Source organism: Syngnathoides biaculeatus, chromosome 11 (assembly GCF_019802595.1).
Source record: "Syngnathoides biaculeatus isolate LvHL_M chromosome 11, ASM1980259v1, whole genome shotgun sequence".
Classification (NCBI taxonomy): Eukaryota; Metazoa; Chordata; class Actinopteri; order Syngnathiformes; family Syngnathidae; genus Syngnathoides; species Syngnathoides biaculeatus.
In genome coordinates, this window is record NC_084650.1 from 7,233,792 (window position 1) to 7,260,181 (window position 26,390).

General features: G+C 42.4%; 1 protein-coding gene across 3 annotated transcripts in view; it reads right to left on the reverse strand.

Annotated features, from left to right (window-relative positions):
- Positions 1 to 26,390, reverse strand: part of fbxo38 (F-box protein 38) — a 101,784-nt gene that overhangs the window by 45,897 nt on the left and 29,497 nt on the right. The gene's annotated exons all lie outside the window — the stretch shown is intronic.

Consider the following 26,390-nt stretch of genomic DNA (forward strand, 5'->3'; position numbering starts at 1 on the left):
CCCGCACAGAGCTAGTGTAGACAAGTTATTACTGAAGATGATCACACTCACAGTGTCACATCAAAACTAAAACTATCACACCATAGCAAACAGAATAGCATAGATAGCAAATAATAAAATACAAGAAACTGACAGAAAAAAAATAAATGACACAAAACAAGCACTTTTAAATGGTATTTATATCCTCCCAGCATGCCTTCCGGCACTAAGGACCTCCAACATCTTCAGGAATGACTTGCCTACATTGGCTGTGTGTGGGGCAATATAACGTTCTCCTGGTTACAGATGTGAAATTCAATTGTTCCTCACTCCTTCATGAGTGCCATCATATGGTAGCTTACATACACACTAAAACCAATGTGTTCCGGTGTACAGTACTTTATTGCACTAGTCACACAACAACATTTACAGATTTTGGAATTCACTGTGTACATAAGGCGTGCCAGATATAAGGCACCCCATTTATTTAGGAGAGAATTTAAAACTTCTAAGTGTACCTTAAGGTTGTAATAATACAGTACATTATGGGGAAACAGAACAAAATCCGCAAATATGCGGGACTGCAAACGGTGAACAACACACACTTGCACATACAGAGTTGAAGCCATTAGTTTACACGCACTGTGCATAAAAACAAACAAACAAAAAAAAATTGCCACACTGTCCGAAGTCAAAATAGACAAAACCTCTCCTTGCCCTGGTTGCTAGCCAGTCACAGGAAACGTATCGATAACCGTTCACCCTCACATTCACACATACGGCCAATTTAGTCAATTAACCTACCATGCATATTTTTGGGATGTTGGAGGAAACTGGAGTTCTTGGAGAAAATGCAAACTTCATCTTTTACTTTATTGAGCATTCTGTATTGTGTTCTTGTAGTCATTCTTAAAGGATAGCCACTCCTTGTAAAAGAAGGAACAGTGCTAACCTTTCTCTATTTATAGACAACCTACCCGGGACTGATGAACATCAAGACCTTTTGAAACGCTTTTATAAGATTTCCCAGCTTTATACAGGTCAACAACTTAATTGTAGATCTTCTGAAAGCTTTTTTGAACCAGGCTTGGCACACATCAGAAAATGATTCTTAACAGGAGATGGCACTAATCTGGTGTGTTTTCTAGTGGCCTATGCAGCTTGAAGTCACACCTCCAATCCTGGCTCATTGATTGGACTTCATGTGGATGCTCACCTGACCCTAATTAACTCTTGTGCAATCCATAGCCTTAGACGTTTACTTACTTTCTCTCCCCTTCCTGTGAACTTTTACATTGTTTTCAATGGAAAATAGCGAAATGTAATTCCTTGTATGCAATGACTTTAGTTTGTTCTTGTGATATTAGATAAAGATCAGGTCACATTTTATGATCAAATTATGCAGAAATAAAAGAAATACCATAGGGTTCACACACTTTCTTGTTCCACTATATAATGATTAATGCTTTGGCTGTGCATCACAGTTTTCAAAATGTCAGTGATCATAGATGATGATAAAAATCTTTGAAATACCAAAGTTGTTGCAAAATCAAAACGGTATTAAGTTATGACAAACTTAAAGTTAAACTAAAAGCTTTGGTCCTCATGTCTTTCTTTTGGTTGACTTGAAACAGACAAACCCAAAACAGGATGAATATGCACACACAGAACAAAAAATGAGCATTTATCTATTTGAGGCTGCGTTACGTCAGCCACCCTCTACTTTTGCTGCAACATTCCACGCTGCCCTACCTCAGCAGACACAATGAATAGTGCAGTAGGCGCTGGCTTACACGTTACCAAGTGCAGTGCGAAAAGGCTTTTACAGCAATCACTGGCACAAATAAAACATTACACAAGATCGGGTTCATGAGAAAACACAAACGATGGATGTTTCAAGTTTGCTAAAGAACATTTGGATGCTCTGCAGCTGGCAAAATATTCTGTCCACAGATGAACCCAAAGCTGAATTGTTAAACTGAATTGGGGGGTAACAGAACGCCAAGTGGGGAAGGGAAAATGGCGCAGCAAATCCACATTAGAACCCTATTAGTATTAATGTGCTCAACCAAATAAATCCAATCAAATCCCAAATATTAAGCATAGTGGAGGAAGCATCATGATACGGGTGTGGTTTTCTTCAAGGGATAGACAGCTTTCATCAATGGAAAAGTTCATTTCCTGCCACTACAGGAAACATTCGGTTAAGGTTACTGCTGCCAAAGTAGGGTCAACCAGTTTTTTAAACCAAGGATTAACTTGTTTTTTTCTTCCCTGTCCTGTGAATGTTTGCGTGTTATTTTCCATTAAAAATGTGAAAATCGAATTGTTTGTGTGGTATTAATTAAACAGACTCTTTATTATTGTGCTTTAGATTAAGATCAGACTACTTTTTCTGACCAATTTACGGATAAATTTAAAAAATGGAAAAAAAAGGTTTGCACACTTTTTCCACCCACTGTAACAAAGTAGAATCTTTTACGAGTGTGCTTTGTAAGTGATTTGTTGCATGATTTGATGACATCCCAGGACAAAAGGCATTCAAGTACTACAATAAAATCAATGTGCATTTGTTTGTGCATACCAAAAAAGAAGCACAAAAATAATTTACATTTTACAGCATGATACATGATTGTTTGGATTGCTCTATACCTTATATAAAGGTGTCTCAAGATCTAGAATATGCACATTAGGAAAAATGTGATATCACCAAAGCCCTAAACTTTCAAAAGTAGTCAATTGAGGCAACGGCAGGCCCAGACCTCATGTCCAATCCTCCCTCAAGGTTTGCGCAGTCCAACTTCCCCAGTCTTCACAAAGATCTTCAACAGGTCTCCAAAACTGTGTGATGTACCAACCTGGTTAAAATGATGCACCATCATCCTGGCCCCCAAGAAACCAGCAAACTCGGGTCTAAAGGATGAGAGGCCTGTTGCTTTGACATTTTTAGTCATGAAGTCCCCATGAACGCCACATGCTGGAGCACCTCGAGAGTGACACACTGCAGTTTGCCTACCAAGCTAATACTATAGGTCTGCAGATGATGCAGTCAACATGGGTCTGCACTTCATCCTTGAATACCTAAAAAAAAAAACGAGGGAACCTATGCAAGGATCCTGTTCGTCAACTTCATCTGTGTGTTGAACGCCATTATCCCGTAACTCCTCTCCTCCAAGCTTCTCAGCTCAGCATCTCGTCTGCCATCTGCCAATGACTCTATCTCCTTTACGACAGCTGCCCCTCACACTGTCCAACTGTCTTGTGTCAACCCTCAAAAAAAGCTCAAAAAAGCCTAGCAAAGCACATCCTTCTTTCGGGTTCTGAGGAAGCATGGCCTGCCACAAGAGCTGCTGAGACAGCTCTACACAGCAGTCATTGAAATAATACTGTGCACCTCAATCACAATCTGGTTTGGGGTTGCAACAAAAAAAGGACAAACTCCAACTGCAACGGACAATTAAAAATGCTGAGCGGATTGTCAGCAACACCCTACCCACTATTGAGGACTTGCACGCCACCCGAACAAGAACAAGACCCTCCATGACCCAGCCACCAGCTCTTCCAGCTCCTTACATTGAGTAGGTGCTACCAATCAATGCAAACCAAAACTAGCAAGCATTCCAACAGCCTCTTCCCTCCTGCAATTAAGTTATTAAATTCTTGAACAGCTAACTTACAATTACAATGCAACATGAGGCCCTTTTCTGCCTCAAGTTGTTGTTGTCACACCCTGCAGGGCCAATCAGTATTAGTATAATATAAGAAAGCGCACGACTCGTCATTTTAAACTGGATACACTCGTTGAGGTCTTGACACCCTTTGTACGATTATTATTGCACTGGACTATCACTGAAATGGGCATTCCATGAGGTCTACATGTTAAAAGACTGCATCCTTGAGTTCTTATAAGAAAAAAAAAACCTGTCTATTGTTCTCCGTACTCAACATGTATGATGTACTGGGGCATCAACAACTACCGGAGAAAATAATTCCTTGTGTGTTGTTACATACTTGCCCAATAAAGCTGCTTCTGATTCTGAGCAAACCGCCCCCCCCCCTCCCAAAAAAAAAAACCAGGTACTGTATTTTGAATTTGCACATGGGAAATTTTGGCAAATACAACACTGCTGTTCTAGAAACAGGAGCAGATAATCTTGTGGCTTTTAAGCAAAAAAACAGATGATGTGGAGATCTTTCTACAAAAAAAGGTCTTGCAGCCACATATGGTCAGTTGTTGTCTTCTTCCTAGGGTGGGGTGTCGTAAGAGAAAATTTAGAAGCACTATTGAAGCCTCTGAAGTGTACAATGGCGGATTTGCATGTGACGTCACGGGACCATGTGCATTTGTTTATTCAGCCATATTGGTACGCACGCTTCTACAGAAGAATCCAGACGCGCTAGCGTAGGTTTTGGTTGTTTTTGTATGCTTTCTTTTCTTTCTTTTTTTTCCCTCTAAATAATGGAGAGCACAAGTGAATGCCGTGATGAATTTTCTTTGTCTGACAACATCAAACATCTGTATCAGCAGTGAAAGGACCGTAAAGTGGAGAAAATCAAGTCAATAAGGAGTGATCCATAGAGACCACGGATAAGAGTTTTCTTCTGTTATGAGTGTTGTCAATTATCCAAACATCTGTTATCCAGACATATACAACTATATTATACATAATCCTTCCCCATAAAGCAGCGTGGAATTAAAAGCCAACAAAAGTCTGGATGTATACAAATAATTCACCGCAGGTTTTGTAAACAAGAACATGGTCACCTTTATACAAGAAGCTGGATCGTTTGTTCTCACTGCCACTGTAAAAATTTTTACACACTTATGTATACATTGTCTTGATTCCAGATTGAAGATAGATCCGTATGTAATAGTTATTTTTATTTTCAATAGCCACAAACATGAACTGTAATATTATAATATCATCATAAAAAATGCAAACAAATTAATAGCTCTTGCCTAGATGTACTTACTTTCGATAAAGTGATCACTGCAAATACGGCTGGGACTGGAAGGCTGCTATCCCTCCCGTCTTATGGCGGCAATCCACATCTTCGTGAGTCCACAGAAAATGGATGAAAAGACTTTCTTCTTTTGTTTTATCCTGTCTATTATGACAGCCCACTCCCACGCAAGTGGTAACCATTACTGTATTACACTCTGTATTGCACGGAGAAAACAGATCGTTTGAAAATCTTCTTCATTGTGATAAGACAAGAGTCTCCTTCCAAAGCTTGCCTACCAATGTGGCGTCATAAACAAAAAGTTGTGTGGTTTGTGACGTAGCTGCAAAATCTCCCTAAGGGAAAATAAATTTTCTTGATGCATGAAAAAATATATAGAATATAAGTACATGTTCATTTATAAATCCAAGATTAAAATTGAATTTCATTCATTTGATTTTTTTTGGCTCGAGCCTCCAATTTGAGGCAGGCCCATCTCCACCTACACCTGATGCCTGTGTCGCCGGGCCAGTCCACACAACCTGGCTACACTGCGTTGTGTTCTGGTGCATAGAGGGAGACTGGACACAGAGGTTGCTGTATGACTGCTGTTTTATTCCTGTCTCATATGAAATGAAATCAAAAGTGTGAGCTTCATGTCATACAAAAGGGCACCTTTCGCAATCAGATTCCTGGCCCACTGGCGAGAGACAGGCCTGACTTACATCATTTCCACCGGTTTTCAAAATAAAGCGATGACTTTCAAAATAAAGAAAATATAAAGTACAATGCCAAAATAAATAAACATGTCAGATTGGAAATTAAATGACAATAGTGAAGATAACCCAAAACACAATGTGAGGGATTTTGGTGAAATTAATACAAAAAACAATATAACCAACTCTCTTTTCTCTTGTATGTTACACCTGCTTGAAACAGTGCCACATAAATAGCATCTTCTTCTTAAGCACTCTCATTCTGGAAAAGTATTGACTAATATCAGCCAGTTTAACTTCATTTTTCACCATTGAGAATGTCAAAGACGTTCCTAAATAAATAAATGCAGCCCTATGTGGGCACAATGCAGCCCTAAGGGGGCACAAGGCAGTGCAATCTGTAGGTTAGTCCCAAGCCTGGATAAATGCAGAGAGTTATGTCAGGAAGTGCATCCGGCGTAAAACCTGTGCCAAACCAATATGAGCATTCATCTAAAGAATCCCATAAAGGATCGGTAGTGGCCCGGGTTCAAAACACCCGCCCCCGGCACCACGAACCTGTAGGGCGTCGGTGGAAATTCAGCTACTGTGGGTCGAATAAAAAAAAAGAGGAGAAAACCTAATTCATCATCAGAAGAAGAAGAGGAATGCACAGAGCCTACGACTGAGTGGAGAGACTTTGAATGTTGGACTATGACATGAAAAGCTGAGGAATTGGTTGACATGATGATTAGGAGAAAGGTTGATATATTGTGCATCCAAGAAAGCAGGTGAAAAGGTAGTAAGGCTAGAGGTTTAGGAGCAGGGTTTAAATTATTTTGCCATAGAGTAGATGGGAAGAGAAACGGAGTAGGGGTTATTTTAAAGGAAGACCTGGCTAAGAACGTCTTGGAGGTGAAAAGAGTATCAGATCAAGTGATGAGGATAAAATTTGAAATTGAGGGTGTTATGGATAATGTGATTAGCGGCTATGCCCCACAGGTAGGATGTTCCCTAGAGTTGAAAGAGAAATTCTGGAAGGAACTAGATGAAGTAGTTCTGAGCATCCCAGACAGAGAGTTGTGATTGGTGCAGATTGCAATGGACATATTGGTGAAGGAAACAGGGGCAATGAAGAAGTGATGGGTAACTATGGCATCCATTTAAAGAAACCTTGAGGGACAGGTGGTGGTGGTGGACTTTGCAAGAAGGATGGAAATGGCTGCAGTGAACACTTATTTCCAGAAGAGGCAGGAACGTAGAGTGACCTACAAGACCGGAGGTAGAAGCACGCAGGTAGATTATATTTTGTGCAGATGATGTAATCTGAAAGAGGTTACTGACTGTAAGGTAGTGGTAGGGGAGTTTGTAGCTCGACAGCATAGGATGTGTACGATGACTTTGGTGGTGGGTACGAAGATTAAGAAGACAAAGGTAGAGCAGATAACCATGTGGTGGAGGCTGAAAAAGAAAGAATGCTGTGTGAACGTTCGGAAAGAGGTGAGACAAACTCTTGATGGACAGGAGAAGCTCCCGGAAGACTGGACTACTACAGCTACGGTGATCAGACAGTCATGCAGGAGAGTACTTGGGTGTGTCTTCTGGTAGGAAAGGGGGGGAAGAAGACTTGGTGGTGGAACCCCCAAATACATTAAGTCATACAAGCAAAGAGATTAGCGAAGAAGAAGTGGGACAGTGAGAGGACTGAAGAGAGGCGAAGGAACAACATTGAGATGTGACGGAGGGCAAAGGTAGAGGTAGCGAAGGGTAAACGAGATATTTTACGACATGTACACCAAGTTGGACACAAAACAAGGAGAAAAGGATCACTACAGGTTGGACAGACAGAGGGATAGAGATGGGAAGGATGTGCAGCAGGTAAGGGTGATAAAGGATAGATGGTGTCAGTAGTATGCTAAGTAGATGGAAAGAATACTTGAAAAGTTGATGAATGAAGAAAATGAGAGAGAGGGAAGAGTAGAAGAGGCAAGTGTGATGGACCAGGAAGTGGCAATGATTAGCAAGGGGGAAGTTCGAAAAGGCACTACAGATGGTAAGGCAGTTGGTCCTAATGACATACTGGTGGAGGTATGGAAACAATTTGGAGAGGTGGCTGCGGAGTTTTTGACCAACCTATTCAACAGAATACTAGCAGGCGAGAAGATGCCTGAAGTATGGAGGAAAAGTGTGCTTGTTCCCATTTTGAAGAACAAAGGGAACTTGCAGAGCTGTGGCAACTATAGAGGAATAAAGTTGATGACCCACACAATGAAGTTATTGGAAAGAATAGTGGAGGGTAGACTCAGGTCAGAAGTCAGTATCTGCAAGCAACAGTATGGTTTCATGCCTAGAAAGAGTACCACAGGTGCATAATTTGCCTTGAGGACGCGAAATGAAAACTACAGAGAAGGTTAGAAGGAGCTACATTGTGTATTTGTGGATCTAGAGAAAGCCCATGACAGAGTACCAAGAGAGGAACTGTAGTACTGCATGCATAAGCCTGGTGTGATGGACAAATATGTCAGAATAGTACAGGACATGTATGAGGGCAGCAGAACAGTGGTCAGGTGTGCCATAGCTGTGACAGAAGCATTTAAGGTGGAGGTAGGACTGCATTAAGGATCAGCCCAGGGCACCTTCCCGTTTGCTGTGGTAATGGATAGGTTGACAGATGAGGTTAGACTGGAATCCCCTTGGACCATGATGTTCACAGATGATATTGTGATATGCAGTGACAGCAGGGAGGAACAATTAGAAAGATGGAGACATCTACTGAAAAGGAGAAGAATGAAGATTAGCCGAAGTAAAACAGAATATATGTGCGTGAATGAGAGGGATGGAGGGGGGAGAGTGAGGCTACAGGGAGAAGAGATAGCAAGGGTGAGTGTGGTAAGAAACGGGTCAAACAGGTTGAAACAGCTGGCGGAAGGCGTCTGGTGTGTTATGTGACAGAAGAGTCTCTGCTCGGATGAAGGGCAAAGCTTATAAAACAATGGTGAGGCTGGCCATGATGTACGGTGGCACTGAAGAAACAACAGGAACCAGAGCTGGACGTGGCAGAAATGAAGATGTTGAGCTTCTCGCTCGGAGTGTTGTCTCTTCAGTGCCACTATCTCCAATCCGTACATCATAGCCGGCCTCTTCACTGTTTTGTAAACTTTGCGTTTCATCCAAGCATCCGTGAACTAGATTAATAATTTCAGGGCCGTTTATGATTTATTACTAGATGTACTCCCGGAACAACTCTTTTCACCGATGGCATGTGGGCTTCACGGTTCCACCAGGACAGGGGTCAGGAACTTTTTCGACAGAGCCATAAATGCCAAATATTTAAAAATATAATTTCAAAAGAGAAAAACAATATTTTAAAAACAAAATACAGGTGTATTTGCACATTTATGTAAGACCAAAACTTTTAGAGTACAATAAGTCTCTGAATTCCCTTAAATAACATTGTTATGCTGTTGCTAACCAATGATGACAAAAGAACTTCTGACCATTAATGCGACTTCTGGTGCTGCATCGTTTTCTTGATGGCTTTATAGTCTGTTTCATACATGGTTAGATTAAGCTTCATGCAGGCGTTGAGACTTCCATCCGTTAATTGTGAATATAATTCAGTTTGATTTGTCATTATGATGGTACGATGGTGAACAGTTCTTGCTGACAAAGGCATGTCTTTTATTCGTTTGATAATCTTGTTTTATGCAAAGTTGTCAAATACTTTATTGGAAACAAGTACAAATGCTTTGGGATACTCCCAATTTATGTATGGCTTTACATTTCTCACAATTGCTAAAGCACCAGCAAAGCTATCTGAATTCCCTTTACCTTGTGGGGTCCAAACACGGATTTGCTGCTGACTAACTTGGACTCGGAAAGTAGCTTTTGACATGCGTTCTCCTGCTATACCCCACAGTAAGGTGTGTGTCGAAGTGGCGCTTTATATTTGAGCATTTCATCATTGCGATTTTACCATTATAATTTAGACACACAAGAGAACACTCTTTCCCCACAAAGGCTGTCTATTCTTGTTGAAAATGATGGTACTCATCTCTATTACATTGAGCGACCTTTGTCAAAAGCATTCCATAATTAGTTGTTCCAGCCCGGTCTGCGTTGGACCCTAATGTACCTACGCACATCGACTGCCACAGCAGACTACGGCAACCAGACAAGGGCAAACTGTCTCTCCCTGATTTGGAGTGCCTGCAGATCAGAAATTAAATGTACAGTATGTCGTTATGATCCTACGTTCTAATCCTATCCAATCCGCTCACTCCTAGAGAGAACCTCAACATTTTGATTTCTGCTTCCTGTTGTTTCTTAAATGCCACAGTCTCTAATCCGTACTTCATGGCTGGCCTCACCACAATTTTATAAACTTTCCTTTTATGACTGCCTGTATTTTGGGGTTCCACCACCAAGTGTCCTTCTCCCCTTTCCTACCAAAAGACACACCAAGTACTCTCCTCCCTGTCTCTCTGATCATCTTGGCTGTTGTAGTCCAGTCTTCCAAGAGCTCCTCCTTTCCATGGAGAACCTGTCTTATCTCTTTCTGAAAGGCCCCACAATATTTTTCCTCTCAGCTTCCACCAGATTGATCTCTGCTATACCTTAATTTACAATAATATGTAAAATTAAAAAGTACTTCCCCCAAAAATAACTTAACTAAGAGTAAAGTACAGAGTAGTGAGTAAATAGTGAGTAACCTCAGATTTTTTTTTCTATCCACAGCATTAATGTCAATAAAATAAAAAGAGCAAAATAAAATCTGAATTGGTAAATTCTCATCCTGTGTATGTGTATCTATGTGTACTCCTGAAGCTCTTAAAGTAACTGCTGTTATGCCTTTTCTAAAAAACAGAGCACTGGGTGCTTCCCTGTTAGCAAGCCGTAGATGCAGCTCTAATCTTCCTTTCATCACCAGGATTGATGAAGGTTATTTTTTTAATCAACTCGGTAATTTCTTGAATTTAAATGGATTTTTGGACCAATTTCAATCAGGTTGATGGATGTTGTGAGGGAAGACAGAGGGCAGTGGGTGTTAAGAGAGGAAGGTGCAGGAGATATGCTTAGATGGAAAAAGATGACATGCTGTGGCGACTCCTGACGGGTCAAGCCGAAAGGAAAAGTAGAAGAAGAATATTTAGGATGTCGATTGACCTCTTTAAAAAAGGCTGTCTCAAACAGCCTATGACAACAGTGACAAAGTCATCAGATCTTTATGATTCACGTAAATGGCCTACTTAAGTTTAAAACGGCGACTATCACTGAAAGGCGATTATGTATTCTGGTCTGATGAAACCAAAATTGAATTTTTGTGCTTAAATTGTAAGCATCATATCTGGAGAACGAGAGGCACTGCTCATCACCTGGCGAACATCATCCCTCCTGATCAGCATGGTGGTGGCAGCATAATACTGTGGTATTGTTTTTCTGCCACAGGAACTGGACAATTAGATCACACAGAGGGTAAGATCACAGCGGTCAAATACAGAGAAATTCTTCAAGAGAACTTGGTCCAGAATGCTTTGGAAGTCACACTAAGCCATGGATTCACCTTCCAACACGACATTGACCCAAAGCACACAGCCAAGATGAAGTACTTGAGTGCCAGAGCCCAGACTTTAATCTAATTGAACATCTCTGGAAAGACATAAAAATTACTGTCCAGCAACACTGCCAATCCAACCTGACTGACCTTGAAAGGGTCTCCAGAGAAGAATGCTTCAAAACAGCAAACGGAAATTTTCCTGGTGTTAAAATCCAGTTACAGTGCCTTGTGAACGTATTCAGCCCCCTTGAACTTTTCAACCTTTCATCACATTTCAGGCTTCAAACATAAAGCTATAAAACTTTCATTTTTTGTCAAGAATAAACAACAAGTGGGATAAATCGTGAAGTGGAACGAACTTTATTCGATATTTTATACCAGGGGTGTCAAACTCCCTTTGGTCTGCGGGCCGAATACAGCTTAATTTGAGATCAAGCGGGCCGGACCAGTAAACTCATTGCAAAATTACATAGAACTAACAATAAGACCACTTTTTTCCTTTGTATTAGTCACTAATAGTAATCTTCTTCTTTTCCTTTTGGCTTGTCCCGTTAGGGGTCGCCACAGCGTGTCATCTTTTGCCATCTTAGCCTATCTCCTGCATCTTCCTCTCTAACCCCAACTGCCCTCATGTCTTCCCTCACCACATCCATAAACCTTCTCTTTGGTCTTCCTCTCGCTCTTTTGCCCGGGAGCTCCATCCTCAGCATCCTTCTACCAATATACTCACTCTCTCGCCTCTGAACATGTCCAAACCATCGAAGTCTGCTCTCTCGAATCTTGTCTCCAAAACATCCAGCTTTGGCTGTCCCTCTAATGAGCTCATTTCTAATCCTATCCAACCTGGTCACTCCGAGCGAGAACCTCAACATCTTCATTTCTGCCACCTCCAGTTCAGCTTCCTGTTGTTTCTTCAGTGCCACCGTCTCTAATCCGTACATCATGGCCGGCCTCACCACTGTTTTGTAAACTTTGCCCTTCATCCTAGCAGACACTCTTCTGTCACATAACACACCAGACACCTTTCGCCAGCTGTTCCAACCTGCTTGGACCCGTTTCTTCACTTCCTGACCACACTCTCCATTGCTCTGTATTGTTGACCCCAAGTATTTGAAGTCGTCCACCCTCGCTATCTCTTCTCCCTGTAGCCTCACTCTTCCCCCTCTACTTTTCTCATTCACGCACATATATTCTGTTTTACTTCGGCTAATCTTCATTCCTCTCCTTTCCAGTGCATGTCTCCATCTTTCCAATTGTTCCTCTGCATGCTCCCTGCTTTCACTGCATATGACAATATCATCTGCGAACATCATGGTCCAAGGGGATTCCAGTCTAACCTCATCTGTCAGCCTATCCATTACCACTGCAAACAGGAAGGGGCTCCCTGATGCAGTCCCACCTCCACCTTAAATTCCTCTGTCACACCTAAGGCACACCTCACCATTGTTCTGCTACCATCATACATGTCCTGTACTATTTTAACATACTTCTCTGCCACACCAGACTTACGCATGCAGTACTACAGTTCCTCTCTTGGTACTCTGTCATAGGTTTTCTCTAGATCCACAAAGACACAATGTAGCTCCTTCTGACCTTCTCTGTACTTTTCCACGAGCATCCTCAAGGCAAATAATGCATCTGTGGTACTCTTTCTAGGCATGAAACCATACTGTTGCTCGCAGATACTTACTTCTGTCCTGAGTCTAGCCTCCACTACTCTTTCCCATAACTTCATTGTGTGGCTCATCAACTTTATTCCTCTATAGTTCCCACAGCTCTGAACATCCCCTTTGTTCTTAAAAATGGGAACTAGAACACTTTTCCTCCATTCTTCAGGCATTTTTTCGCCCGCTAGTATTCTGTTGAATAAGTTGGTCAAAAACTCCACAGCCATCTCTCCAAATTGCTTCCATACCTCTACCGGTATGTCATCAGGACCAACTGCCTTTCCATTTTTCATCCTTTGTAGTGCCTTTCTGACTTCCCCCTTAGTAATCATTTCCACTTCCTGGTCCTTCACTCTTGCCTCTTCAACTCTTCCTTCTCTCTCATTTTCTTCATTCATCAACTTCTCAAAGTATTCTTTCCATCTATTTAGTACACTACCAGCACCAGTCAACACATTTCCATCTCTATCCTTAATCACCCTTACCTGCTGCACATCCTTCCCATCTCTATCCCTCTGTCTGGCCAACCTGTAGAGATCCTTTTCTCCTATTAGTCACTAATACTAATAATTAGTGCAAAGAATGAGTAAATTATCAAAATGTTTATTAACAGAATTTTCCTTTTACATTATGAACAATATATTATGAACAAGAGAATAACATAAGAACATAAATAAAGTATGTGCAATTTTAACAACACTTTTACACAGTTAAACATATATTTAAGTGTGTTGTACATAAAACTGATCACAGAAATAGTAACAATGTTCCAAAAACATTTAGTACCAGCCTTGTGGAACTTAAAAACACTGTTTTTCAACATCTGGAAAGCAATTTGAACAAATGAATAACTTTCACAGCAATTATTCGTCTTGCTTGGAATTTGCCCTTGAAACTTGACATCGTTTATCCTGCACAAGTGCATCAATATGAGGCATCATGTCCTGAGAAGCAGCCAATTTCAGAATCTCATTCAAATGCTTATGTGTGAGCTTTGAGCACAGCTTTGTTTTATTAATGTTCATTAGTGAGAAAACTTGCTCACAAAGGTAGGTTGTCCCAAACATGGACAATGTTTTAGCAGCTAGTGCTGTCAATGCGGGATAGCCTGGTAGGAGGTACTTGTAAAATGTGTCCAAGCTTACAGAGTCAAATCTGTCCTTCAGTTCTACATCACACTGCAAATCAATGATTTCAAGTTGCATGGCAACGGGCAAATCAGAAGCTTTGACTGTGAATGGTGAGCGAAAAACTGCAAAATCTGTTTCGAGTTCGCTAAAAACCTGAAATCTTTTCTCAAACTCCATCAACAGCCCTGAAATCTTCTCTTTGTACCGTTTCACGTCAGAATTAACACTTGCTGCGCACATATCTTTTAAACAGGGAAAATGAGCAGGGTCACCGCTTGCCACCTGCGTCTCCCATAACCCGAGCTTTAACTTGAATGCACGTATGCTGTCATAATACTGTGTTACGATTTTTTGCGTCCCTGCAACATTTTGTTAAGAATATTCAAGTGCTCAGTGATGTCAACCATAAACGCAAGGTCCTGCAGCCACAGATGGCACTGTAATTCCTTAACAGGTTTACCTTTTTTCTCCATGAATTGTCCAATTTCATCACGTAAATCAAAGAAGCGCTTTAGCACAGCACCTCTGCTTAACCATCGTACGTTCGTGTGATAAGGCACACCATGGATAATGTTACAGTTACTGAGAAAGCTGTCAAATTGACGATGATTAAGACCTCTCGCTCGGATGAAATTAACAGTTCGGACAACCACCTCCATGACGTGATCCATTCTTAGCGATTTGCTGCACAATGCCTCCTGATGCAAATTGCAATGAAATGTCCAAAAATTACCTCCCCCATTTGCGGCTTGTACTTTATCTCTGAACTTTGTCACAACACCTGCCTTTTTACCGATCATTGACGGAGCACCATCAGTAGCCAGGCTTACGGCGCGTGACCAGTCCGCTCCGACTCTGTCCAGCGCTCCAACGACGGAACTGAAAATGTCCTCAGCTGTTGTGGTGTCGATCATCGGCACCAGCTCGAGAAACTCCTCTGTGACATTCAAAGTCTTGTCAACTCCACGAATGAATATGGCCAGTTGAGCAACGTCCGTGATATCAGTACTCTCATCAATCGCAACAGAAAATGCCACAAATGACCCCACTTTGCGTTTTAGTTGGTGGTCCAAATCTGCAGAGAGTTCCGAAATCCTGTCTGCCACGGTATTTCTTGTCAAGCTTATATTGGCGAAAGCATGTAGCTTCTCAGGACACACAATTTCAGAAGCCGTCAGCAAGCAGTTTTTGATGAACTCTCCATCAGTGTACGGCTTTGATGCCATTGCTATTTGGCTCCCAATTAGGTAGCTGGCTTTCACCGCAGCATCACTGGCTTCTCGGCTCCGGGTGAAAACAGATTGCTGTTTCTTCAGACGCGCCATCATTTCATTTACCTTCTGTTTTCTCAATTCTCCATGCAAACTGTTGTATTTTTCACCATGCTGAGTTTCGTAATGGCGCCGTATATTGTATTCTTTAAGCACCGAAACTTGCTGCTGGCACACCAGGCACACGGGTTTCCCATTCACCTCCGTGAACATATAAGAACATGTCCATTTTTCTTGAAAAGTCCGACACTCTGTGTCTACTTTTCTCCTTTTTGACAAAGACATTTTGCTGATGAGGGTGCGAGGCAAACGTAAAAGTAGATAATGCAATTGTCGCCAATAGACGCTGTACAGACGTTCAATTTTACCAGGTCAAGGTGGTCCTAGTTCCGCCGCAGTGTTGGTTTCATGTTGTCTGCACGTACTAAAACACTGCGCCCCCTAGCGGATAATACAAGAACTACAAATTTTAAAGAAAATTCATATTTTTTTTATACAATGCAGCTTTCTTCCCCGGGCCGTACCAAACCACCAGACGGGCCGGATCCGGCCCGCGGGCCGTATGTTTGACACCCCATGTTTTATACTTTTTAAATGAAAAACTGAAAAGTGGGGCGAGCAATATTATTTGCGCCCTTTACTTTCAGTGCAGCAAACTCAATCCATAACTTCAGTGAGGATATCTGAATGATCCAATGTTGACTGATGATAATGATAAATAGAATCCACCTGTGTGTAATCAAGTCTCCGTATAAATGCACCTGCTATGTGATCGTCTCAGGGTTCTGTTTAAAGTGCAGAGAGCATCCTGAAAACCAAGGAACACACCAGGTAGGTCCGAGATACTGTTGTGGAGAAGTTCAAAGTCGGATTTGGATACAAAAATATTTCCCAACTTTAAACATCTCAAGGAGCACTGTGCAAGCAATCGTATTGAAATAGAAGGGGTATTGGACCACTGCAAATCTACCAAAACCCGGGCATCCCTCTAAACTTTCACCTCGAACAAGGAGAAGACTGATCAGAGATCCAGCCAAGAGGCCCATGATCGCTCTGGATGAACTTCAGAGATCTACAGCTGAGGTGGAAGAGTCTGTTCATAGGACAATAATCAGTCATACACTGCACAAATCTAGCCTGTATGGAAGAGTGGCAAGAAGAAAGCAATTTCTCAAAGATATCCATAAAAAGTCTCGTTTAAAGTTTGCCAAAAGCCACCTGGAAGACACACCAAACGTGTGGAAGAAGGTGCTCTGGTCAGATGAAACTAAAATCAAACTTTTTGGCCACAATGCAAAACGATATAATTGGCATAAAAGCAACACAGCTCATCACCCTGAACACACCATACCCACTGTCAAACATGGTGGTGGCAGCCTCATGGTTTGACAGACGTCTCGTGCGCGGCAGATACCTAGATAAGACCTGGACGTCTGTATTGCACATTCCTTTTTAATAAATCTATTTGCTGTTAACTTTTTCTAATCATTGGTCATATCTTCCTCAAATCGTGAACACGCATAGGGTCCAAACTCGCAAATCCCTACAATTTGGTGACCCCGACCGGAAGTCGAGGGAGGTAGACGAGCGTTGGCTGTCGACAGATGAGATAGAGAGACATATGAGAAACAAAGGAGTGTTAGACGGACGAGTCGAGGGTGGTCGTCTGTACTTCGGACTTCTCCAGGTCACGACCAAAACCAAAAATGTAAGCAGAAGGCTGTTTACTGTCAAATTCTGCAAATTGAACTGCCTAAATTTGAGAAGTCATTGGTATCAGATTGTTCATGCCTCATATGAGTTCTTGAGAATAAGAGATAAAGAGAATAAGAGATTAAGGGAATAAGAGATAAAGAGAAGTTGTATATCCCGTAAAACCCTTAAAAACAGAGGGTTTGCCGTCAGTTTGAGCCTGGGACGTCACAAGCTGGCGTATGAAAAAAACGAATAGTATAGGCTAATTTGTTGTGCAATAGGAATTCGGTTGGGTTTAGGTCGAAGAAGAGTGACCACTAAATTAAATAAATAATCATGGATGGTGAATTTGATCATGAATGTGCTGAATATAATCCAATTTAAGATAAAATCTACATTGAAAACGAGCGGCAAATGATTGCTAATGTTGACAAAAATAAACAGGATAAAGAAAGGAAGTGCGCATTAAAATAATGGCAAAAGCAAAACTTGGGTAATATTCGCGATTGGAACAAACTGACGATGAAGTTATAGGAAATTGACAGACAATGTTAATATAATATAAATATAAATGTAAAAGACTATGAAAGATGTAACAGACAGATAAGATAAGGACTCATGGAATTTAAAGAGATGAACAGAGGAAGGCGCAGTGTGCATTTAATGACGGTGACGGCAATGCCAAAGTTGAAGAAAAATGGTAATGTAATGGTAAGTCGAACAAAGGCAAAGTAAGTGGAAAACAAAAGGTGTATTTGATATGTGGAGGCGAGTGAAGGACTGCAAAAATGAGGAAGGAGGCACGTTGAACACGTACACATGCAACCGCCCTGAATCACACGAAAGTACACCCCCCCCCCCACACACACACACACACACACACACACACACAGAGGAAGCGAGAGGCGATGAAGGGGGGGGGTTGGTGAAAACTGTCTTGTTGATTTGATGTAAAGCGTCCTCTCGCATCGGAAATAACACGATGACTATTATATTATTCTTACTATATAACAAGGAAACAAAATACTACAAGGTTGAAAACTTTTCTCAGGTTTTTTTAGAATATATCCACTTTTTTTTATTACTTGCACTTTATTGCGGTTTTAATTGTCGTTTTTAAATAGTCATTTTTATTGTTTTTATCCCATTTTAAATGTTTTATCTCTTAGTTTTCAAATGCCTTTAATTTTATTCTCCTTTGCTTTGCTTTACAATGATGCCTATGGTAGAGGCTCCGGCAGGTCCAATTTACAAGCCGTTTGATCTTTAAGATGTTGATTGTCTTGCTCGCTTGTCTCGTCTCTCTTCTGGTGGTAATGCATCGCTGTCTAGATTTGTGGAAACTTTACAGGGATATACATTCTGCATGGGAGACTGGAGACAAGCAGCATCTAGATCATGCACTTGTATTGAACAATGAGAAATCGAGACAACTGCAGGTATGCTTAACGTACCCAATGGAACCATAAGGAGAGCACACTTCGAGCATCTGGCCGCAGCTCTCAGAGAGAGGTTCCCCACTCCTGTTACAGCCGCACCTACTTCTTTCCCCTATGTTACCCACTTGAGCACTTCACTCAGTTTACTAAACTTTGGACTGAATCGACTAGACATCACCCTGGACAGTCTGGTTAGGACTGTGATCCCGACAGGTCTCCCTGAATCAGTACAGACTACTCTTAAAGCTCACGCTGACCTCCTGTCCAGAGATGAGCCTCGATTTAGACGACACTTAGTGCATCACCTCAAAATTTATTCAAGCCAACAACAGGGTGAAAATAATGAAATTGCTAAACTCCTAAAACAACTTCTTAAATTACAAGTACCACAGGGAAGACATAAAGATCCAAAACCACACCAGATGTAATTTTTTGGCAGGCACAACCACCTAGACAGGCAGGTGGGTTCTGGGGTAATAGCCGGTATACGCAGGAAGGCAATCTTGGCTGGACAGACCTACCACCATTCGTTTATAATGCCGGCAGTTGACACCGTCTGCCACTCTGGACGATGGCTTATGACACCTGAGAGTGAACCAACTCCAATTGTGGACATTGATTGGGCCTGACTAGAACCAGAAACACTGCTCAAGTCTTGTCTCATACATCAATTTCTGTTGTGGAAGCTCTGGTTAAACACTCTTAGGGCTTACCTGCCTCCACCAGATCCATACCATTGCACACTATATTACAACCGCACCCACGATCTCGTATACATGGAAAACTTTGCATGCATACAAGGTGATGCTTGGGACATTACATCCACACATATTTACACAGCAAGAGAGGGTGTAGCGGGATCCTGCTCACCAGATCAAATGACATGGTTCAAAATACAGGAAGAGTCAGTACCCCACATTTCACTCGCTCTGTCTCCAGGACATGAGGCCCGGCAGCTGGGACTTATGATGAAACGACTGACTCAAATGACTGACTGGGAGGACACACCCCTCCCTAACGTACAGATCTCCAAATCTGCAGATGAATACCGCATAATTGTTCCTGACGCATCTCTGACAACTAATATGACCATATTAGAACATGAGACCCTAACAAGAGAACACGGACTACACTGATGATCCCAAGTCAATGTTAAACGAACTGCCTAAATCAGTTTGGTCCTCTGGACCCTTTGATTTTGGACATTGTACACCAGACATTAAAATCATTGGTTTTCCAGGATCTCATGTTTACAGACCTCAATATCCTTGTCCCCTGGTTAGCAGCCATAAGCTGGAGGACATTCTCACTGGCCTGTGGAATTCTGGAGTCTTGGAAACATCCACCTCCTCATGGTTTACACCACTCAGGCCAGTTTTAAAAGCAGATGGTAACACTTATCGTACGGCACATGATTTGAGAGCCATTAATGATGTAACAAACATACCATTGTTACCTCTACCAGACCACAGAATGTTGTCTACCATCACACCTGATTTGAAATACTTCACAGCAATTTATTTGGCAAATGCATTCTTCTGTCCCACTCGCATCAGAGTGTAGACACTTGTTTGGATTCAGATATCAGGGACACAATTTACAATACACCAGGTTACCACAAGGCTTAAAAAATTCACCTGGAATCATTGCTGCACGATCTAGAACTCCCAGACGGATGTAAACTCCTGATGTATGTTGATGACCTCCTGTTGGCAGCCCCAACAGCAGAGTTGTGTTTGTCTCTAACAAAACTTGTTTTGCTTCGTTTGCATGAGCTGGGATTCAAAGCTTCCAGAAAGAAGCTTCAGTGCTGTCGCAAATCGGTGACATTCTTGGGCAGATTGGTATCCTCTGAAGGATCCACTATGTCCTTGGAGCATCGTTCTTCTATTCTAAAGATTCTCTTCGTCCAAGTGCTAATCTCTTTGTCCAACCTCTGACTAACGGCAGGGTCCTGTTCACTGATGGTTGCTGTTACGGTACGCCAAATGGCTCTTTGGGTCTGGCGGCTGATATATTGGAGCAGCAGCCCTCAGGTGAATTTTTAACGGTTTCCTCTTCCGTACAAACATCTGCTCCCTCAGCCCAGGCAGCGGAAGTGCTCGTACTCTGTCTCACAGTCGAACTGGTGGTCAGACAAGCTGTCACTGTCCATTCTGACTCATCATACACTGTCTCGGGTCCTGTGCTGGACCTGTCTGCATGGAAATGGAATGACTTTAAAACAGCCAAAGGTGCGCTTATTACACATTTGACACTGATCCAACGATTAGACAAAGCCCTGGCCAAACCTTCGGTGGTGGCTACCGTCAATAACGCTGCCGACTTGGCTGGTCCCACAGATACTTGTTGCCCAATTATCTGACAAATCCTCTCCTGATCTACCTGAACCTCTGTCTCTTAGTGAATTGGTTAAAATACAGCTCAACGCCTCTCCTGAACAAAAGATATTTTGACCAAAACTCACTCTATGGCTCATATTGGCTCCAGAGCCATGCTAACCAAACTTCGCATGTGGTGGCATCCTAAAATGTCTGACTTGTGTCATGACCACTGTCATGACTGTAATATTTGCCAGCTACACAATGTTCGCCCCACATTTAGACTGTTGGCAGGTTCATTTGACCCACCCACCTGGCCTGGTGCGGAACTGGCCATGGATTTCACAGACATGATCACTCCTTTTCAGGGTAAACGCTACCTTCTTGTTTTTGTTGACACCTTTTCCGGATGGCCTTAAGCCTACCCCTGCGCTCGCGAAGACGCCATGTCGGTAATGAAAGCTTTGGTGAACCACTAGATTCCAACGCATGGTTTCCCCGCTCTCATCCGCTTGGACAACGGTACACATTTCACATCTACGGACCAAGCTACTGTACAGAAGTGGTTAGGGTTAACTCAGAAGTTTGGTTGTGTTTATCACCCCCCCAGTCAAGGTTCAGTTGAACGTATGAATCACACATTGAAGAAAAAACTGGCTAAATTATGTACCTCTTCCGGTATGAATTGAGTTCAGGCTCTCACTCTTGCTCTAATGTCTGTGAGACAAACTGTGTCTCACTCTACAGGTTTATCTCCTTACGAACTTCTTACAAGTTGTCTGATGCCTGACACTTCCTCCTTATTCCAATCGCTGGAGGAGGGCATTGTCTCTCCCAAGTTTTGGACACAACTGCATTCTTTTGGTTCTAATCTCTCTTAACAGATCCAGGACACTCTTCTAACACCACCTCCTGCACTTGATCTTCCTAAGTGGTCATCTGTCTACCTTAAACGACTGTCTCGTAAGTGGTCAGAACCTCGTTGGTCTGCCCCCCACAAAAATACCTCATACTTACACCCACATCAGTGCCAGCTGTTAGCACAACACACCCGGAAAATATTTATCAAAGAAGAGTTGTATTATAAACGAAGCCTTATCTGTTGATGAGTGGTTTAGGGTTTTGACAGGCATTAGCGCAGTAAACAACAATTAGTTACTAATGGCAGAACAAGTGGCTAATAAAATCCCGAGTGACTGTGTTGTGTGCATTGGACCTAGACCTTTGTTACGTGTTGTTTCTTCTTCTGACAACGTCACCTTTGTTCTAGATCTTGAGAAAAATTATGTGCCGACTAAAATGAATGCAAAATTTGGGATACTGCCCACCCGGTAACACAAGCCCACAAGAACAAACCTGTTTAATCGCGTACACCAAAACTTCACCTGTATTTTCCTTACAGGTAATGGTGCCCCAATTGGCATTATCTCTGATGATCAGTGTGCAGAGACCCAGAAAACAACTTTCTTCTAACATGTCAGCCGTGCTGATGTGTGGTAGTGGTGCGGAGGGAACCGTCTCTTCGACCGCCTCCCGCGCAAAAGTACGAGCAGATGTGCATTAGTAACTTTACTTTTGTCTATTTCCGTTGTTCCTGTCACCCTACATGATCTGGCAGTTGGTCCTGAACACATCAAGGATGCCCTTGGCCTATTACATCGTTCACGTAGGTTCAAACCTACCTGGCTCGGTGCTGACAACCCCACCTACATTGACGCTATTGACGTCCCCGTGGTGTCCCAAATGAGTATAAACTGGCTGATCAGGTAGTTGCTGGTTTCGAAAATATACCTGTAATTTCCACTCTTATCCCTGTTACTCCTAACCAAAATGTCGACCGTATCAATTACATACATCATAATGAGCAACGTTTGGGTAACTTCACCCTTGAAGGACTTGAAGCTGTACATGAGCAACTTAAGGCTACATCTATTATGGCTTTCCAAAATAGAATTGCACTAGATGCACTGTTAGCCGAGAAAGGAGGTGTTTGCTGAATAACACCCAACCAAACCCTTACTAAGAAAATGAAGGAACACTCTGGTGTTGACACGTCTATGTGGGATAACTGGATGAATGTGTTTGGTAAATGGAAGGGTGTCATTTCATCAATCTTCATCTCACTGTGTCTTCACCTCTATTCTCACCCTCTGTGGATGCTGTTGCATTCCTTGTATTCGTTCTCTTTTAACCCGTCTTATTAAGAAGGCGACTGGTCCCCCAGCTGATGGCCGCGGTAATTATGTCCTCATTAGACCCCCGCGCCGACACACTCCTCAAGATGATTTTATTGTTGCTATCGGGCCCCTTGAAAATGATACTAAACTTCCACCGCTTCCTGATTGTCATGATGTCGACCTCCCCCGTGATTGCATTGCCCTTGCCCTGCAATTCTACTCATACTTTTTGCGTGATATTACTTTTTTAGAAATGTTTTGCTGTATTTGAGATGTCTAGTACTGCCCTGCAGGTTTAAAGCTTATGGATGTTCTGCATCATGAGGCTATGCACTTGTTAAAAGGTATGCTTGGACGATTAGAGAGGGTTTTATGCTTTCCATATTTCTTGAAGGGTTACTTTTGGGATTTTCGTGTTTGTTTTTGTGATCTATTCCATAGATCAAGAGAGGCAATGAAGACTATTTTACTTTTATTGCAGTTCCATTATTTGCTTAAATATGACCGTATCAATTTAATCAACAGATAATGTGTTGTCCATTTGCTAATCAGACAAGGATGGGTTGTGGAGCCGGTGGTTGTCCTTGATCTTTCTAAGCAGAAAACCGGCTGGTGGCATCCTCCTTTCCCAGGCGTTGCCGTGGAGATGAATGACACCAGATAAGGAGCGGAAAGTTACCATCCCGGCCCAGGACCAGACTGCGGGGGGTGGGGTGGGGGTGGGCGGGGACTGGGGGGCAGCCACTTTTACCATGGACCCATGCATATAAAAACCTTGTGTACCGGGCAGCTCTTGTCTTCTTCTTGGGCTATCCTGCTAGAAGACACAGATCTCGTGTGCTGCAGATACCTAGATAAGACCTGGACTTCTGTATTGCACATTCCATTGGAATAAATCCATTTGCTGTAAACATTTTTTAATCATTGGTCATATCTTCCTTGACTCGTGAACACGCGTTGGGTCCAAACTCGCAAATCCCTTCAATGGTTAGAAATGATGGGAAGATGAATGGAGCCAAATACAGGACCATTCTGGAAGAAAACCCGTTGGAGTCTGCAAAAGACCTGAGACTGGGACGGAGATCTATCTTCCAACAGGTCAATGATCCAAAACATAAATCCAAATGTACACAAATAAACGTATGCAGGTTTTAGAATGGCCAAGTCAAAGTTCACACCTGAATCCAATCGAGAATCTCTGGGCAGAGCTGAAGACTGCTGTTCACAAATGCTCTCCATCCAACCTCACTGACCTCGAGCTCTTTTGCAAGGAAGAATAGGCAAGAATTTCAGTCTCTCGATGTGCAATACTGATAGAGACATACCCCAAGCGACTTGCAGCAAAAGGTGCCGTTACAAAGTATTAATGCAAGGGACCCGAATAATAATGCACGCCCCACTTTTTTTTTATTTGGTAAAAAAAAAGTTTCAAATATCCAATAAATGTCATTCCACTTTACGATTATGTCCCACTTCTTGTTGATTCTTGAAAAAAAAAATTATATCTTTATTTTTGAAGCCTGAATTGTGGCGAAAGGTTGAAAAGTTCAAGGGGGGCGAATACTTTCACAGGGCACTGCATATGTTGGTAGATATGGTGGCCATTTTGAACACTGTGCCGATGCTAAACTAGGGAGGTCAAAGTCGTCAGCACATTCCATGTGTGTGGACAGCAAGAAAACTGATCAAGAATGGGAGGATACAATGCTACATATGGTTGTGTAAAATGATGTATGTACAATTATGACAAGGAAGCTTGGAGTACCTTTTACATGAGATTGTTTTTTTTTTTTTTTTTTTAACCGCGTAGGTTTATTGGTTTAACAGTAACCCTCTTTAAAATGGGTTGGGAAATAAGCAAGTTGTGACTTAATTTCAGTGTCCATGTATTGTTTTCCATGGAATGATCAACCTGATGAACATTGCTTCCACAAAAGCACATTGGTCCTGGTCCATAAGCTGCCTTTCTGTTCATCTTTTGGCCATTCATGTAATCTGACTCCGTCAGCGTTTGACGCAGAACAGTCGTATACAACACACTTCCTCACCACGTTTAGTAGCTTTTTCACTCTCTGGCTAAATGTTGTCTTTGCATGACATCACATTCCGGGAGTTACAGAACTTGCCAAATCTAAGTGACATTTCGAACAAAATCTTGAGACTGACTTTGACGCTAATTTATTTCATTTCTGTTGTGTTGAGAATTTTTAAAATATTTTTTTATGAAATTTTACCTACATTTGTATGATAGACAAATACATTTCCTCTGGATTAGACAATAATAATAAACTTATTTTATGCTGATCAGGAAGAATATACGGATGCCTGACAGCATTGCTACATTACCAGCCTTTATGTTTTAAAACAGTGTGTGTCAAAATTTGTTATTTGAAGGTAAATCCCAGCCATAATCAGATGCTAACTTAAGCTACCCAGTCAGTTGGGTTTTCAATTAGAATAAGCATTGATCAGGTAATCTCTAAAACAGGGGTGCCTAGACTTTTTTACCACAAAATCTACTTTTCAAGCAGCCAGCCTCTCGCAATCTACCGACGGGGGGCTCACACGCATCGTCAGGACTGCCTTGGAGAAAGCAAAAGAGAAACCGTAAGTAGGAGGCTAGCTTGCTAGATCACACCTTTATGTGTGTGCGATTGACGTATCTGCCACACCTGAATCAAGTGACGAGATGGATGATAGGCTGACGTTTTTTTTTAGCAAGCAGTCAGATAATCGACCAAAACTGGTAATCCTAGGAGCTAAAGTTGTCTGGGGCATTACTCATTTGGTAGGGACACCCATGACAAACTGGTCCTATGTGAGGGACCGGACAAAGCCTGACCATAAGACTCCTATGATCAAAAACATAAATGGATTAAAGTTTCCCTTGACTGTACGAGGCTCACAGCCCTTTGACCCTCTGGAACCAGGCCTGGAAGTGTGTCTCGAAGGCAATCGCCTGGTGAATGGGCATGCACCCATGGGGCCCGGCCGAGCACAGCCCCAAAGGGTAACGTGGGTCCTCCTTCCCATGGGCTCACCACCTGTGGAAGGGGCCAAAGTGGTCAGATGCTGTGCGAGCTGGGCGGTGGCTAAAGGCAGAGACCTGAGCCATCTGATTCCGGGCTAAAGAAGCTGGCTCTATGAACATGGAACGTCACCTGTCTGGCAGGGAAGGACCCTGAGCTGGTGTGTGCTGTCAAAAAGTTCTGACAAAACATAGTTGGAGTCGCCTCCACACACTGCTTGGGCTGTGGTACTAGTCCTCTTGAGAGGGGTTGGACTCTCTTCCAATCTGGACTTGCCCACAGTGAGAGCATGTGTGGGTGTACTTATTGCCCCCCGGCTTGGCACCTGTACGATGGGGTTTACGTCAGTGGCCGAGAGGGTCTCCGCCTTTTGTGGGGCGACAGGTCATTTGTGCCTATGCCCAAAATAGCAGTATCCACCCTTTTTGGAGTCCGTAGAGAGGGTGCTCAAGTGGGCAATGACAGACGTAGAAGGACATGATTGGG